General features: G+C 42.4%; 1 long non-coding RNA gene across 1 annotated transcript; it reads right to left on the bottom strand.

Moving 5' to 3' along the window:
• Positions 1 to 986: 986 nt before the first annotated feature.
• LOC309391829 lies at positions 987 to 15,823 on the bottom strand. The gene is made up of 4 exons (XR_014175338.1): positions 15,644 to 15,823; positions 13,266 to 13,354; positions 5,359 to 5,579; positions 987 to 5,229 (listed from the first exon to the last, which is right to left on the bottom strand). It is a non-coding gene; the product is annotated as an uncharacterized lncRNA (long non-coding RNA).
• Positions 15,824 to 17,014: the final 1,191 nt, after the last annotated feature.

The following is a 17,014-nucleotide window of genomic DNA, read 5'->3' as shown; positions in this document are numbered from 1 at the left end:
GTAATAATAGAATAGAATAGGCAAGAAAGTGGCCTATTTCTGGTATAAACACAAAACTAAGGTACATCATATCTCCTATGTGACTGAATCTTCAGGAGAGGAAAACAGATAGCAACTTGCAGAGCTTTTTGTAAGCTAGTACAAAAAGTGAACCAAAAGCAATTCCACTAATCCGGGGCCTCTGCTGAGGGGTTGATCAAAATTCACCACTATAGTCACTAAACTGATCTGAATGGTAATGGCAACAGTTTGAATATCAAAGATAGAGAGATGCAGATATACTCATTTGTAATGGAAAGTATTTTTGTGAATGAAGAAATATTTAAAAGTAGCTCAATATATCTGAATGATCTAGTTAAATCATTTTTAATGTAACCAAATAAGAGTATATTGGTATAAAATCCCTTCTTGGTTTGAAAATAATCTCAGACAATGAATCACAAATTGATTTAGCTGAATTAATTTATGGATTAATAACTTTGGTGTGGAGAAAATAAATATAGAAACAAAAAGGGAACCTTACTCTTTTACTCCCAATCTTCTAGATAAGAACAAGATCAACTCCAGTTCACCTCTGCTTAATCCCATCAGGCCCAAATTAACCTTTCCTGCCCCAGATGAAGCTCAAGATCTAATTGCCCAGAAGTCTTCTTATTCTACAGTACTCTGAATAATGATAAACATTTTCTAATCTGATATCCTGATTATCCTGTTAAACATTAGGTTCCTATGAAAAGCTATTGTTATTTTGCAAACTGAATAAGTCCATATGGCTAGTTTCCCTTGTCAAAAAGGAGCTATGATGAACTAGTTTTGTAGGGAAACAACAAATATGTCAAATGAAGATTGTGCTAGGAAAAAGGAGAAAAGTCCACTTTGTTGACTAGATTGGATGGTTTATTATATCTATAGTTGAAGAAACAGAAACTGCTACTTATTTGGATGTCTATACTTGCTCCTCTATCCAGAAGAGATGTTAGCTGGGAATTTGTAATATGGTAGTATTACATTAGTTTCTATATTCAGTCTGCAGATCATATATATGCCAGGAGTTCATTACTGTATTGTTATAGATCAAGTACAGTTCGGAAATGCATCTTTAATCCACTTCCTGTTTGCGAACGCTTTCTTCCTCCCCCCATTCTTTATCCAATTGTCAGCTCTATTGTCAATTTCATTCTTTAAGGGTTTTTTTTGTGGCGATTATTGAGATTGTTGAACCAGTCAATTGCAGAATGAGATGCTGTATGAGAAAGTTTGAAACAGCTGAAAATTAGAAGGAAGCATTCTTGTGGATTTAGGAAATAAAAGAGGCTGGTAGAAATTTTACACTGCTGTCTTGTGCTTGTTTAGTTGAAAGTAAAGGCAAGTGTATAAGTTTTACTGCCAAACTTGCATGCATGCATGCATATTTGAGATGAAATAGAAATGTACAAATGAAGACCCTAAAGTATGGGAAGAGCCCCACTGACTTGTTTATATTATTGGGTTGTAAGAAGGGAAGAAGATCTGTTCTAAGGAAGATTAATTCTAACCATTATAGGGCTAGATCTTTAATTGGGGGGTGGGGGCGGGACAGAGGTATATTTTTACTCTGCAGCACACTTGTACATTCATTCATACCATTCCACCTTCCTTCCTTCCTTCCTTCCTTCCTTCCTTCCTTCCTTCCTTCCTTCATTCATTCATTCATTCATTCCTTCCTTCCTTCCTAAATTTATTCTGATTTTTAAAACAGCCACAAGACAGCAATGAGCTGGACTTTCTGGGCTCTAAAACTAAACAAGGTTAGGTTTGATTACTATTTGGATGGGATTTCACTAGGAAACTCCAGAGCTATAGGAGTTTGTCCTACCTACAGCATAAGTCACACATAATATATCAAGGAAAAAACAATAGCAAACCACTTACATATTTTTGACAAGAAAACCGGGTACGTCAATGACTGATCTAATATTGAACTTGGCATTTATCTTCACCTTTTCCTAAGGCTGTGTTTCTCAATCTGGATAATTTCCAGGTGTGTGGATTACCACTCACAGACTCCTTCTGCCATGTCGTCTATTGCTGAGAAAACTATAAGTGGGAATTGAAATCTGACATTGGAAGTAGCAAAGAATTGGAAACATTTTCTTAAGAAGGCTATCAGGTCTAGGCTGCAGAAATCCGTATGTCCATGACATGGCAGAAAAGAGTTAAGATGTTCATATGCCAGGCAATGGTGTCCTGATTTTTTCTTGTCTAAATCTGATAGCCATACCTAAGAACCAAAGTGGAAATGAAAGATCAATAGTTTATAAAACTATCATATCACCTGAACTTATAAGTTTTTGGATCCAACTACAGATACTGTTACTAATTGCTGTAAGTGAAATATTGAGTGCTGTAAATGAAATATTAAGTTTCATTAATTTCAGATAAAATTAAACACAGGCTTAATTCTTCGGTTAAAATAAGTGAACATTTAAAAAAAATTGGCTTGTTTGAAACAAGTTCTCACTGATTACTCAAGGTAATGTATTGAAAGTATTTTGTTTCTAGAATCTGATAGATTTTGGTGACATAGGGGTGTTGCAGATGATCTGGGAGTTTTTGTGAATCTAGCATTGACTGTGAATGTAAGTTTAAACATTTTGAACAGATAGACTTGTATTTTTCAAGGTACAAGGCTGATGAATAGAATTGATACTACACTGATCCGAAGAACATCATGAAGCCTTTAGATTTCATATACTAAGAAAAGTGTTTTAGTTTGCAAAGAGATCTGCCAAAACAATTATATTTTAGATGTGTTAATTTTACTTTTGATTCTTGTGCTGCTTTCTACCACTAGCAATGGATAGGTAGCTTGATCAATCTTATCCAGGTTTGTGTGAAGAAAACAAGAATGCCATTTAAAATGTTTTTACATGTTCAGGTTTCAAAAGCATGTAACTGAGAACTGAAGAAGCTTCTTGATGAGAAGTGAAACATTTTAAAGGAAAATCAGAAAGTACAGTTGCCTCTTTTTTTAAAAAGCATCTTTGGGACAACCCTGATCTGGATGACTGAGAACCTCCATAATGTGGCTGAGCTCGTTTCCATTCCACTTTTAATAGTACCTGGGTTTCAGAAGCCTGGACTCACTTGCTCACAGTGCTTCGTGCAACAGAGTAGGTCTTACACATAAGGAACGCTTGAATGATCGTGGGAAAGACTCAGTGGAAAATCAGCATGGTCCTTTAAACTTCTTTTCACCTTCCTGACACTATCTGGGGCATTTTTCTCCAACTTCACATAAAAGCCTGGACAGAGAGAGGCCCATTCACTGAACCTTCCCTTCCCACTTCACGAGTTATTCTATCTAAACTGTTCCGGGACAGCTCTAGTACTCGCAGTTGTCAGGCTTTAGAGCACACATCCATCTCCTCGCATTTCTCTCCTCTGCCGCTCCGTGCTTTAAGAAACAACCCGGAAAGGGCTTGCGCTCATCTGAGATTCCTGGCAGGCTCTCTGGGACAACCGTTTAGATGTGGGGGGCGCGTCTGTACTGCATTTGTTTTTATTTTCTAGCAATAAAAAGCCACCCGCTTCTCCAATTCTATTTGCCCCCGCCTTTCTCTTTACTCTTTCCTTCTCCTTTTCAGCTTCTGAGAATTAAGGCAGAATTCGCTGGTTGGAGATTTATTTATTGCGTTTTCCCTTCGCGTCTACCTTTTCCCTGGCAGAGAAAAAAGAGGTTATAGCTCTTCTGCGTCGACCGTAGCCTTACAGGGAGACCCTTCCACTCCCACCGCCCATTTATATTTAAAACACAGCCAAGAGCCCGGAGTGGGGGAGGGAGAATGCGAAAGCGCCGGCTGCGGTCTTTTGCCATGATAAACGGGAAAGAAAAGAATTGAGCACACGCACAGCCTAGAACTTTAAATGATCTTCCAGAGAAATGCAATTACCTGAGGTAATTAGTATTGTGTAGGTCGAAGGGGGGAGGGTTGGAGGAGGAAGGAGACGGGCAGAGAGAAAGACACCGGTGCTTTCTTGCTGCCGCCGCAGAACCAACCCTCCAGAACAGCCTGCTCGGGGCTGGAGGTCATGAAGTCCACCCCCCTCCTCACCCACCGTGGAGCTAGAAGTCGCCCTTCGTGGCACGCCTCCTCGTCCCAGCCGTTTCCAATCTCTGCCTTCTCTTTCCCTTCCCCCACCACCCTCCTTCCCGCCGTGCTGATCCAGCGAGCTTCCTTCTCAGTTCGGCTTTTGTCAATCGCGGGAGCGAGAGAGCCGGCGAGGAACCCCCTCCCCCTCAGCCGCCCGAGGAACGGTCGCGGCCTGTTTATTCCCAGCTCCCGCACCAAAGCGCGTGCACCCTCGCGCGCTCCCTTTGCATGCTCCGAAAGAAGGGCAGCAGCAGCTCCTCCAGAAGCGCCCGCTCCTTGCCGCCAAACGTAGACACCCGCACTCGAAGAGACGAAATCTCTCGCCTCTTAGCCCGGAGGTCGAGATATTTAGGTTAATCGGACGGGCTGGGGTTCGCGATCCTCTCCCGCTCCTAACTACAAGACTCAGGATCGTGTTAAGAGCCTAGTCGACCGCAGCGCAAAAGTTAAATCGCTCACAGAAGGAAAACGCGAGCGCGCAGTCATCCACCATTGCTTCCAAGCTTTCAAAGCCGAGGAAGGAGCCGGGCTTGCCGGCCGCCGAGACCTCACACGCCGAGGGCAGGAAATGAGCCGGACACTGAGAAAGAAAGGCGCAGGAGTGGGATTCAAAGGCCCATGACGCTGCAGGGTCCGGCGGTCGAATTGCTGCTGCTAAGAAGGGTCGGTGCTCACCACAGCCCGACCAGCTTGTCGTTTCCTCTCCCCCGTCTCCCTCGAAAGAGGGAGGCATCTGGGGTTGGGTGGCTTCTCATCTCATTACCGGGCATTAGGCGAGCCAGGCAAATATACAGCTATTAAAATTAATCGCCTCGCGCTGTCAGCTGAACATAATGGAAATTATTTATAGGCTGCCGCCTACGTGGCGTTCACCATCAGAGAAGCATCGGGGTGGTCGATGGGGAGGCGGGCGAAGCGATGGGTGAAGAGGAGTCGCGGAGGGTTCAGATCCGACTAGATCTCCAAAACATTGGCGAAAGAGCCTGAAGCAGCGGTGGCGGTGTGCCGAGAGAGGGAACGCATCTCCGCATCTCCCGCGGAACGGGTCCGGAATGGCAGGCGACTTGCTGGAGAGAAGTTGGCAGTAAACTTTTACCTGGAAGGAACAAACAGGAAGGCCTTTGCAAATCTGTAGCTAGATGTCGAAGGCAGATAGGCCTAACTAAATAAATGGCCCTCCAAAATACACCCACTGTCACCCAATTTTTCTCTCTCAACTCCTTACCTTTCAAATGACTGTGAGGTTGATCCAACACCCATAACAAGAATCTGCTTTAAAATTCTTGTATTGATTGTGACATTTCAGAAAGTTCATTCCCAAGGAGATTAATAGATTTTGTTTCCAGGTAAATTACAGATAAATTGCTTTATTTTGGAATATTCAGACAATTTGCAAGAAAATGAGCTTGGTGGTATTTCTCCATTCATCCGAGAGCTGCTTTGACTCTGGAGAACAAATGACATATTTAAATGGCAAAAGTCGGTTGTTTACAAAGAAAAAAAAGCAAGGCATTGGCAAACCTAAAATTTGTATTTCTGCATTTAAGGTTTGAATATTTGTAGATGAACTAAGACATCAACACTTAACTGCTTCAGACTGAGGGGTGTTGAGATTTATATTTTTTTTTAAAAAAGAATGTCCTCCCACTCTGGTTTTAGAAGACAGGGAAAGAAGCCAGATTGAAGGTGGGAGGAAGACAGCCTCATTCCTTAGCAAAAGTTGACCTATTGCAATGGTTCAAATATATACATAATGATAACTCACAAGATAAAGGATCTGACTAATCCTATGCAAGCACACCTCTTGGTGTGGGAGAAGCAGGGGTGACTCGCTGTGGGGGGGGGGGGGAGAATATGTCATAAGAAGGAAGGGGAAAATAAAAGTGGCTCGGCCAGGCTTAGGAGGTCAACAGCTCTCTTTCCAGTCTGGTGGGTGGGTGGGGGGCTGACTCACAGCACAGCAGGTAATTGACAGCCTCCACCTCAAATTGAAACATGTGTTAACAGCAAGGGCACATATCCTGGAAGTTATCTGAAAGATCTTACTGCATTATTTGAAATCCTTCGAAAGAAGATGTGATGAGGAGATACCCAGCACGTTTCTCCAGGACAGGCTAATCAACTTGCAGCCTTTTAAGGAAAATAAAAGAGGGAATCTTTCTGTCTTTTTCCAGACAGAGCTAGTCAATTTCATGAGCCTGTATTCTATTGTGTTCCCAAGGCAAATTCTCTGTCACTCTGGGCCCTCCTATTAATTACCCTTTCAGAGGCTGGCTTCAATACTAAACATTCAACTGCAATATATCGATCACATTCTATACTCCTCTTTAAGCAAGCAAGAACATTTCATATGCATGCTCCCAGGTTGTGTGAATCTTTCAATACATTCTTCTGTGTTTTGTATTTCCAATGCATTCCTTATGCACTAGGATGAAAGGGAAGAAGCAGATTACATTATTCATTACCATATGAAGTTCACATCTGATCAACTGGGATTCATGTACTTTGGTCTAGTGGTTAAGCCACCAGGCTGGAAACTAGGAGACTGAGAATTGTAATCCTGCCTTTGGCATGAAACCTGGCTGGGTGATTTTGGACAAGTCATTCTCTCACAGCTTAACCCACCTCACAGAGCTAATGTGAGGAAAATAGGAGCAGTATTAGGTATAAAACATAAATAAGGAATCTATAGTTCAAAAGGGATGGCTCTACCACCATAGTCCAGGAGGTGGCCATACTTTTTTTTGTTTATAGATAAGGATATACCCCAATGAGTATCACTCAGCTATATTAGAATCCGCAGGTCTCACCATCAACATAGCTTGAATAAAGAAATGTCCTAATAGCAGCTATTTTAGCACCATAGCTATAGCACATGAGTGCTAAAGACAAAAGTGTCTTATTTGCACTGAGAAACATATCTATACCTGAGATGTAAGGTATTTAATCTTTCTAGTTTGTTTCAAAAAGTGTGTGTGTGTGTGTGTGTGTGTGTGTGTGCGCACCTGCGCCCGCCTGCGTGTACCTCATTACAAGAAATTGGCACAAATGTGTAGGGGAAACAACTACTTCTGTGATTGATTAAAGCCACAGTTCTGAACATACACAGGAAGTTTAGTGTAAGTTATGCATAAACACACAATTCTTATTTAACTCACTGAGCGGTTGGATTTAATCTAATGTGCAGGCAAAATGTTGATGGTACAACTAGGCTAATATTTAAATTTTTCTAGACAGTTATTAATATTCAGGTTAGAAAAATGCTGTTTCTCCCCTCCCCCCACTTAGAGACCATCTATAACAAGCTTTGTAATTCTATTCTTTCAAAATTTGTAATATATATTTATGACTTACAGGTGTAATAGGTTTCAAATTCCATAATCCTCCAGCCAGAATGGCAAATACAAATAACCAGAGTTTTGGCTAAGATTTCTGGAGACAACAGCTGATGAAGCCTTATTCAAAGCAGAGATGGGTAAACCATGCCCTCCAGAACTTGAATTCCAGCTTCTAGCAGGGTTAAACAGCATGATTAATTAAGATGATTTATGCAGACCAGCAATCTTTGTGAACCACAGAATGTCCACCTACATTTTTGCATTTTTTATTCTTGATTCTAGTTGGCTAGTATCTGCATTTTATGAACAAAGATAAAGCACTAGTTAGTGGGAAGATCAGTGTGGAAGCTTTTTCAATGTCCCTTATCTCAGCAATACTTTCTAAATATATCCACAAGAAATGGCGAATATATCCACAAGAAATACATTCACAAGAAATATTCTTTTTTTTAAAGGTTAAATAGATTTTTTATTTTTTGAGCTGGCAGGTTACTATTTTATTTGATTGTATGAAGTTACATATATTCTCTTCAATAACATGTCAATTTTGCCATTCAGTAAAGGTTACCCAGCTTATTCAAGAGATTCAGGAGGTTAAACTTTATTTTAAATAATCCTTGTAATGTGAAGGATGTTCTCTCATTTACATTACATCTAAGACAGTCACTGAGTAGTCTCATTGTAAGTAGGGGGGGAAACATAATGAGAGATCAGTGAACACTGGAGCAATGTGATCCTACACTCTTAATTATGTTTTACTTTGCAGCTGTGTATATGTAGCCAGAGCATTGCAGAAAAGTCCACTTAATCCAGAGCCACTAAAGAACATTCTAAAAGAGGGGAAAAACAAGAAAATAAGAAAGACTTACCATGGTATTGAAGTGCTTCCTACTATTCCTTGAATCAGCACAAAACAATGCCAACATAACAGTTGCCCTTTCCATTGTTAAAGTCTGTGCTGTCTCTATTGCAGGGGTGTCAAACTGAAGGCCCGGGGGCTGGATCTGGCCCATGGGGTGCTTAGATCTGGCCCACAGGCCACCCTGGAAACAATGATCCAGTCCATGGTGCCTCTGCCAGCAAAAATGGACAGCTGGCCACCCCCCCTACCCCCAAGGTCAAACATAGTCCTGATGCGGCCCTCAATAAAATCGAGTTTGACACTCCTGCTCTAGTGTATCTGTCCCAAGATGAAGCCAAATGATCTTATCGTAGATGGAGAACGTGGCAATGGTTATAAACAAGACAGTTGGTGTTCTCTTCTGGTTGTGTTGCCTTCTCCATTCAGTCTATCACCATCCAATGGGAAAACACCCACTATGAAGGGCCCTGGAGAAGAAATGGGGTAAGTCTGACTTTAAGGCTCTATCTGGAATTCTCTAAATTGGTGAGCCTACTCCTCTTTCCACACGCCATTGGGTATATCCCAAGTTAAAATCATGTGATATTAAAAAAAAGGTGTATGGGAACATACTAGGTGGAAAATAACCTCAGAGAGAATGGAAGCAAAACCTTCTGTCATTATTTATTAGGTAGTTCCAGTAGAAGCAGTAAGGAAAGGCAGATCTGCCTGCATTTTAACCCTAGTCTCCAATTAAAGATTCATTTGTGAATAGGATTGAGGTGGCTTAGCATCATTTCCTCCCCTCCCATACCCCATGAAATAAGTAAAGTTCATTTTGCTGTTCTCAACTTCATTGAAAGCATGGAGAGAAGTTGTTTTCAGAATTGTAGGGGACCAGGGGAGGGGAGGGGTGAGGAGAAAGAAAAGAAACTCCAATAACACAGAGCAAAACACACTTTTGATTACACCTACAACTAATAACCTACTCTGAAGTAACAGGTCTGTTGAAGCATAACAGGCTTCAGATACTTTAAGAAGAATAAGGGGGGGATTCTACTTTCATACCCATGTTGCTAATAATGACTTAAGGCTCTGTTCAGGGGCTCAGGAGAAGCTAAGGGTGAAGTTCTGGGCTTAAGGTAAGAAAGATGTCAGGGCTTTGGTGCAAATGAGGGCAGGACTTAAGGTAAAATCAGAAGGCTTAATATTGAAGGAGAATGTCTGTTCTAAGGCTGCTTTTCTGGAACAAAGATTGTGAAAAGACTGACTCCCTGAGGGACTGAGCAAATTCCTGTTCAAGGATCTGACCAGCATATCTTTCATTTTTCCATAACATTTCCTTTTGTGATTCACATTATTCCATTCTGGCAGGACAAGGAATTTGTTTTCATGTTACAAGTACTCAGTATTTACATAAATACAATCTCTAATAATCCAACACAGTAGGAAATCAAAGGGTTTTTTGAATGGAAAACAGCACAAATGCGGTGGTAAGACTCCTCCAGCTGAGCTTGACTTCTGGTGACTACAAACCTCATGTCTTGTAATTTTCTTGGCAACAATACAAAAAGGTTTGTCATTGCCTTCTTCTGGTGTGTGTGTGTGTGTGTGTGTGTGTGTGTACCTATGTAAGCACTTTCTTTAGACTTTCTAGTCTAGTCCATAGGTGATGTTCCTAGGGATCTCCTATCCAAGAATCTCCCATTTGATTCTGTTTAGTTTTTTAAAAATCAATCATAGTTGACTAGGTGCTAAATCTGAAGAAAAGAATGGTCATAAAATATAACTTAACATATCTGCCTCCAATAACTTAACTTGGAAGATCTTAACTTCATCAAGTCCAGAAAGAATATTTTGCTCCTAGTGCTGGTGTATTATGGCCATATGAGACCACTGACAACCTGGCATCCAGAGCAGCTCATCCCATTTAACCCAAGAAAGCATGCTGGCTGATTGTAGCCAGAGAGCTAGTCTTAGAGGCCACTTCCATTATTGCCACTTTCTTTGGGAGTCGGAACAAATCAGTTTGCCTGCGTGGGAAGCCTCCTTTCCTCTTATTTACTCGTCTGGCAGCCTTTCCAAAATGTGTAGGCAGCTGCTGCGCTGCCTGGATTCAGCTTCCTGCCTCCTGCTAGCTTTTATTGAATATAATTTGTTTGATCGATCGACTTCGTGGCCGGGTGAGAAGAAGGGTAAGGAAGAGTGTCAGCCTTCGGCATTTGCAGGGAGCCCACTGAGAGGCTGCTGCTGCTGACAGAACAAGGTCTGCCAGTGGCCTGGAGCTACTACCAGCATGTCAATGTAAGGAGGGTGAGGTAATCGGATTCCCGGTCTAGAGCAGGCATGACCAGAGGAAAGGGGGAAGCAACTATTATGGTAGCTGAACGCAAATTGGCCCAGATACTTCAGTGAAAGGCAGTTCTTTCGCTGCCTAGGTTTCCTGATCCAGTCATTCCTGTTCCTATAAATGTGGTGAATGAATACATACATTTATATTTGTCCACATGCTGAATGTGTCCTGTATGGGATGTGCAGCAGGTGCTGGACTATGCACCTCTTCTTACATTCATCAGGCTGTTAGCTAGATCCTGGTGAATAATCTGAACAATTTAGTTTTGCATTCAGCCTCAGGAGAACCTGCATTACTCTAGCAGAGGATGGGAAAACAGGTAGCAGAGATACCTGTGCCAGGAACAGATTGGAATGGACCATCCATTCCAATCTGTTGGGCAGAGGTGGGGCAGAGAGTTGTTTGTGATGTTTGTTGCAAACTTTTAGGTAGGCATTAATCATATAGACAAGAAATGCCAGATTTCAAGCCAACTGGAAAGTTATAATTTCTACCTCAAGGTTGTAAGACTAAGCTTGGATCAATAATGTGTACTAAAACACCACTTTTTAAACTTGATTCATAACATAAGCAATTGGATTCATATAACATAAATCAAAATTAAACATCACATTTTATTTCATCATTTTAGGTGCCTCTTTATGAATTAGGAGATAGGAAAATGCAAAAAGTCCTTCTTGAGAAAAAGGGGTGGGGTTCTTCCATTCTATCAGGTCAGCCATTTAAAATAAACAAGCACTCTGACCCCTACAGATTAACATGCATCCCTGGCTCTCTTTCAAGAAATGAATTCTTCAATTGGGGAGGGAGGTTTGCAGGTGATGTTTTTTTGTTGGGGACAAGCTGTCCAGTCACTGGGAAGATTGAGGTTAAATACTGAAAACAGTTTTCCTAGAATCCTGAATCCCACAACGACCAATAATTTGTGGGCCTAATAAAAGAAATAACACCCTGGCAAAAGAGGTCCCGGAATGTTCTTATTCCAATTATCCCAGTCTAGAGCGAAAGGCCACAGTCTTTCAATCAAATCACTCAATCACCGCAGTTTTTCTGGAAATCAGACACAGCTCATTTAATACTTAGGAAAATGTAAAAGAATTCCCTCCTCATCCCCATTCAGTAAGCCCTTTTTAACTGGACATGAAATTTATCATCCCCTTCCGATGCAAATGGAAGAGTAAACACATTCCACAGAAATCAGTGCGAATCAGCAGGAGTGCCCGTGCGCGTGTGTGCGCACCGGTTCTTCTAATTGTTAGGTGTGTAAGGGCTGAAAGGAGGGGCAGGGGAACCACAATCAAATATATTTCTCTAAAAATATTGACAAGAGTAATAGCCTCCTAGCGAAGACCTCGCGCCACGAGGTTCTGTGCACGAGAGATATTTTATTGCCGGGTAATTATTCCCGATTCCCCTGCCTAACGAAGGGTTGTAAGTGAAAACACTGCCAGAATCTATTAAATGTCGCCAAGGCAGAATTGAAGTCAAACTGCTGCTGGGTTTACACGCCCCCTGTTGGAAAAGATCTTGTAATTAGGGAGAGCTCTCCCGCCAGAGGAGTCTGCAAATCAGGGCTCGGAGGCAGGGTGGGGGAGGGTTCGCGAGGAGAGCCGAAAAACATTCGCCTTTCTTCCTTGATGCAAATAAGGTTGCATTGAAACGACTAACCGAGAGATCGTTATGCAACATACAGCAGATGCTGCCTTGCCTGGTGGGAAAAAAAGTGCGGGGGTGCATATGAGAAAAAGAAGAAAGCACCCCTTCCCCGAAACTCTTCTTTTCAACACCTTTATTCACGCGCCTTCACTGACGTTAACAGCTATTAAAAGACAGGCAAGGCCCAGTTATTAATGTTGCACCACCGTGTTTGTTCTTCCAAATGAAAGCTACATTGTCTCCATGCCAGCCTTCTTATTCATTCTTGGCCTGATTTTACAATTAGGAAATCTGAGCCCCAATTTCTTATTACTTATATGGTTTGACCCATGAGATATTAATTTAAAAGGAAGTAAAATTTCTAAAGGTGATTTAAGCTTCAAATTCTCATCAAAGTCTCCATCAGACAGAACTCAATTGAGACTGGACTGCAACCATAAGCAAATCTACTGTATTTGCTTGGAAATGAATCTTTGGCACTAGTTCTTAAGGATTAAGGTGGATCAGATTGTATGATGCAGCTATGGAGCCATTCTTTGTCTATAGGTAGTTATAAATTGTATTCAGTAGAACTTACACTGGTCTACTATGTTTCAGATGTTCCTTATTTTGCCTGTATATGAAGATCTTGCCCATTTCAGCTAGCAAAATCTGCTTATTATATTGCATCTTTGGTAATACATCTTGCAGTGGAAGCCACTCACTCTGACCCTGAGACAATCTCATTCCCAATGTTTTTTTAATAGTGAGAATCAAAATTTTGAAAGACTTTGGCCTATCAGATTTTTTACACAGAAACTGTAAAGCATTGCTACATTCATTTATCAGAATCTCTTGTCTTGAGTAGATTGAAAAGGCTGCTTACTGCTCTTTTTAATGTTATAGTTATTCCAATATATCACACAGGACAGCATAATATTTTATTACAGGTCAAATCTACTTACCTCATTAACAATCAGGTCCCTAAGGATTACTCTGAAACTCCGCATTGCTGGTAATGTGTGGATTTCTCATCCCCTTTCTGAACAACAGACTAAAAGTGGAAAGAGAAAGAGAAGACTATCAATGTACTTTATTCAGGTGTGCTGTAAGCAAAAGAAAATTATCTGGATCAAAATCTGACTCAAAGAAAGTTGCCCTCTGATCAAATTCTTAACTAAATAGCATGCAGTTAAATTGGATATAATCTGTTCTGTAAGTAAGATTCAGACACAAGTAACAGTCAAAATTAACAATTATCCCATTTACATCTTTCAAGACACCTACCAGATAATATTGATGTCTGCCACATTTTATGTTTTTAAATAGTTTCTATCTCTAACTTTATGGCAAATAATATGTTATTTACTTTCAATCAACCCAGGAAGTATTTCATTATTTCTCAAACTGGAGAACTGAATGCTAGACTGGCATATGACTTAAATATATTTTTTTAAATTTTTATTCACACTGAATTTTTTCAGGGTTCATACTGAAGTGGATAAACTAATGATGCCTCCCTAATTTCTTAAAGTTTGATGAGATCTTCCGAAGCATAATGCTCTTTAAGTATTGCTTACAGAAAACCCTATTGCTAATGAATACAGCAGAAAAACAAAACAAAACACCAGCATGCCTAGTTAAGAAGATCACCAAATATGACTCAGACTGAAGAGCCCTAGAAAGCAAAACTCCAAATGTGAAATCTTCCTTTCCTGCCACCCAGTTTCATCAACACAATTGGAAAACAGACAAAAGTAATCAGCCATATTATCTGTCTTGCCAAGAAATGTTTGTAGGTTGAACCTACAGTCAAGATGCTGTTTGGTGTACAAATACAAGCTCAAAACCCACTGTGAAAGCAGGAAACACCTCACTCTTAATCATCTGCTCCTTCCAGAGCAGCGGCAGTGAGGACACCCAGGCGCCTGTCACTTCAAACTTGTCTAGTCTTTCGGTCAGAGGCTATCACTGTTGTTGTGTTGCTTGCAAATGGTGAATAACATTCACATGAGAGCTTATTCTTGGCAAAAAAAAAAAAAAAAAGCAAACCAGAAGGGTGGAAAGTGTGGCTTTCAAGTGCTAGATTTTCAGAGGAAGTCACCATTGTGAAAAACATTTGGCCTACCAGTGATAAATTGGTGGGTGGGTGGGCAGGCTCAAATTTGAAGCTTTTCCTGTTTATTGAGCACAGAAACTTGGTATCAACAATAAGGAGGTTTGCAGAGGAAAGCCTCTTAACTTTTGCCAGCGTATTGTTAGCGCAATGTATCATCTCAGGGATCCACAGACAAAGCACTCATGCAGCCGGAGTATTAATAACTAATCTGCATCCTGTCCAACTAAAACACAAGGCAGTTCAACACAATCCGCGGGAAAGAGAAGGACGGGGGCGGGCTGTCTTTCTCAAGCACACTCCTCCATCCTTTCTAACCCAGGATCGTTCATCATGAACCAAAGCCTCAAGCTTTATTTCCACACTTTTCTCTTTAGAAAAAGCTCAGTCTGACGTAATGTGCCTGACTTGTTACTAGTTCCCCTCTTTCAGAGGTAGGCAACGTCGATTGCTTAAAGGCATAGTCGGACGCATTCATTCATAAAGACGTTCTCTCAATTAGCGTATGGGAAATTAGCCGAGAGGTTGATTGAGTCGGTCTCGATTTAACATTAGGGGCTTGGGAGAAGCCCAGCGCTATCCGATTCCTACCCCCCCTTGCTTTAAACGGAGAAGAATTAAACTTTATGGGAAACGGCTCTTTTATTGAATGTATATTACCGTCCCATCTACCGTCCTGTCAAACAATCTATTTGGGGAGATTAGGTGCAATTTCCCCTCCACCTCATTTTTAAACTAATGTCTCCACTAGGAAATGCAAGCGGTCGTCACGTCCTTTAAGTATTGCGCTAGCCTGCAACTCATACAGGGCTTTCCGCCATGTAGTTTCCTATTACTATGTCTGGAAACTGGAAACTACCCGCATTTCCCACTTGGCCGGGAGCTAGTAAGTTTCTGCCTAGCAGATTGTCAACAGCCCGCCCCGCCCCTCCCACTCCCCTCCTCAGTGTGCCCTGTGGAGGGGAGGTTCCTGACTGCCACTCGCTTTCGTACACCAGAGAGGTGGAGTGTTGCGGCAGCAAATGGCGCCTCCGTCTTCTTCCTCACTCAGCCCCTAGCCCTAATCCTACGCGCGATCACGCAAGCCGCTTGCAATCAACGAGCTCACTACCCAACTCCACCTCCAGCTGGAGAGGGAAGCGCCAGAACGGGAACCCGTAATTGCTGGCGTTAAGCCACCGTGGGTTCCGGCCACATACTGGCTCTTTTTTCTCGGCCAAGGCTTACAAATGGGAGCTTGCCGTTGTTAGTTCCGCTGGCTGGCAGCGCCAGGCAAATAGGGGTAAGCGACCGGTGGAAGGTAGGCAGGCAGGCCGGCCACCCTGCCGCAGCGCACTCGAGAGGCGGCCGGGATAGGACACTCTGTTCCTCGATCTTTGAAGCAAATGTGACCAGCTGCTGCGCGCGTACGCGGTTAGGATTGCAAGAAGTTCAGTGCAGGCGGGGTTGGCTGGGTCAAACGGCAAGAAAAAGCGTCTTTGTGCGAAACCTCGTCGGAGCTGCTGATAGAAAAAGCCGAGGCTTTTGTTTGCTTAGACGGCCTCTGTCGGGCACGCCGAAAATTGCAGCGCGAGTCCCGGGAGATACTGCCTTTGGCTTCCTTCCTGCCTGCCACGCAAAAGCGGCTGTGTGCGCCAGAGAGATAATCCCCGGCCACTGTGCAGCTGTCACACATGCCAACTGTCCTTGTCAAGGGAGGACAGCCCCGCTTGCTCACTCGCTTTGCAAGGCAGCCTGCTTTTCTGAAAGCCGTCCCTTTAGCAAGCAAATCGCACAGCATGTTTCCATGGAAAGAAAGGGGGAGTGGACGAGAATGGTGGTATGATGAAACTCCCTCCTGTCGCTTGTGTGGCTGTGCGCACACAAATCTCTTATCATCTAGTTAGTAAATTTTCACCAAAGTTGTGTAGGCTCAGCGATTTATTCTCTGGCCAAAAAATCCAAGTGTAAACTGACTCAAAGGCTGGTATTTCCTCTGTTAGAACAACTTGAAAGAAATCTTGGTGATCTTGAATTTTGCTGAACCATTACTTTTCTGGCATCCACTTATGTAAATGCTAATGATGGGGTGATCTTGCTTTTGGCAGTCAAGGAAAGATTTCCTGTGTGTAGGTAGTACACATGTGCATGCATCAGTGGTAGGTTGCAGGCGGTATGCCCCAAGACAGGTGGGTGCACTGAAGCCTGCCCGGAGCACCAGATACCATTCCAGTACAGTGCTCCAGAGGGCCCACCTGCCTGCCCAAGCTCCTTACTGGTCTTTTAAGTCTTCGGGGCTTCTGCGCATGTGCACGGCGCATAGAGCGCGTGCATGACTCTCCGCTGAGCAGCCAGAGCCTCACAGAGGCTCACAGAGGCGCTATGACACATGCATATATGTATCCCTCTATGTGTTTGTGTGTGTGTGTGTGAGAGAGAGAGAGATGCACACATGTACATATCTTACAGCGATGTAAGGAACAGTTATATTGGTTTGGAAGGTAATGTCTAAATGCTAGTGTGAAGGGTCTTAGGGTAAATTTAACAGATTAATAGAGTTGGAAGGAACCTTGTAGGTCATCTAGTCCAACACACACACACATCCGGTCCAAGGAGGAG

This window comes from Natrix helvetica (assembly GCF_964273705.1).
Source record: "Natrix helvetica genome assembly, chromosome: 4".
NCBI classification, from domain to species: Eukaryota; Metazoa; Chordata; class Lepidosauria; order Squamata; family Natricidae; genus Natrix; species Natrix helvetica.
Note: the sequence above shows the minus strand (reverse complement) of the source record. Positions and strands in the feature narration are given on the sequence as shown.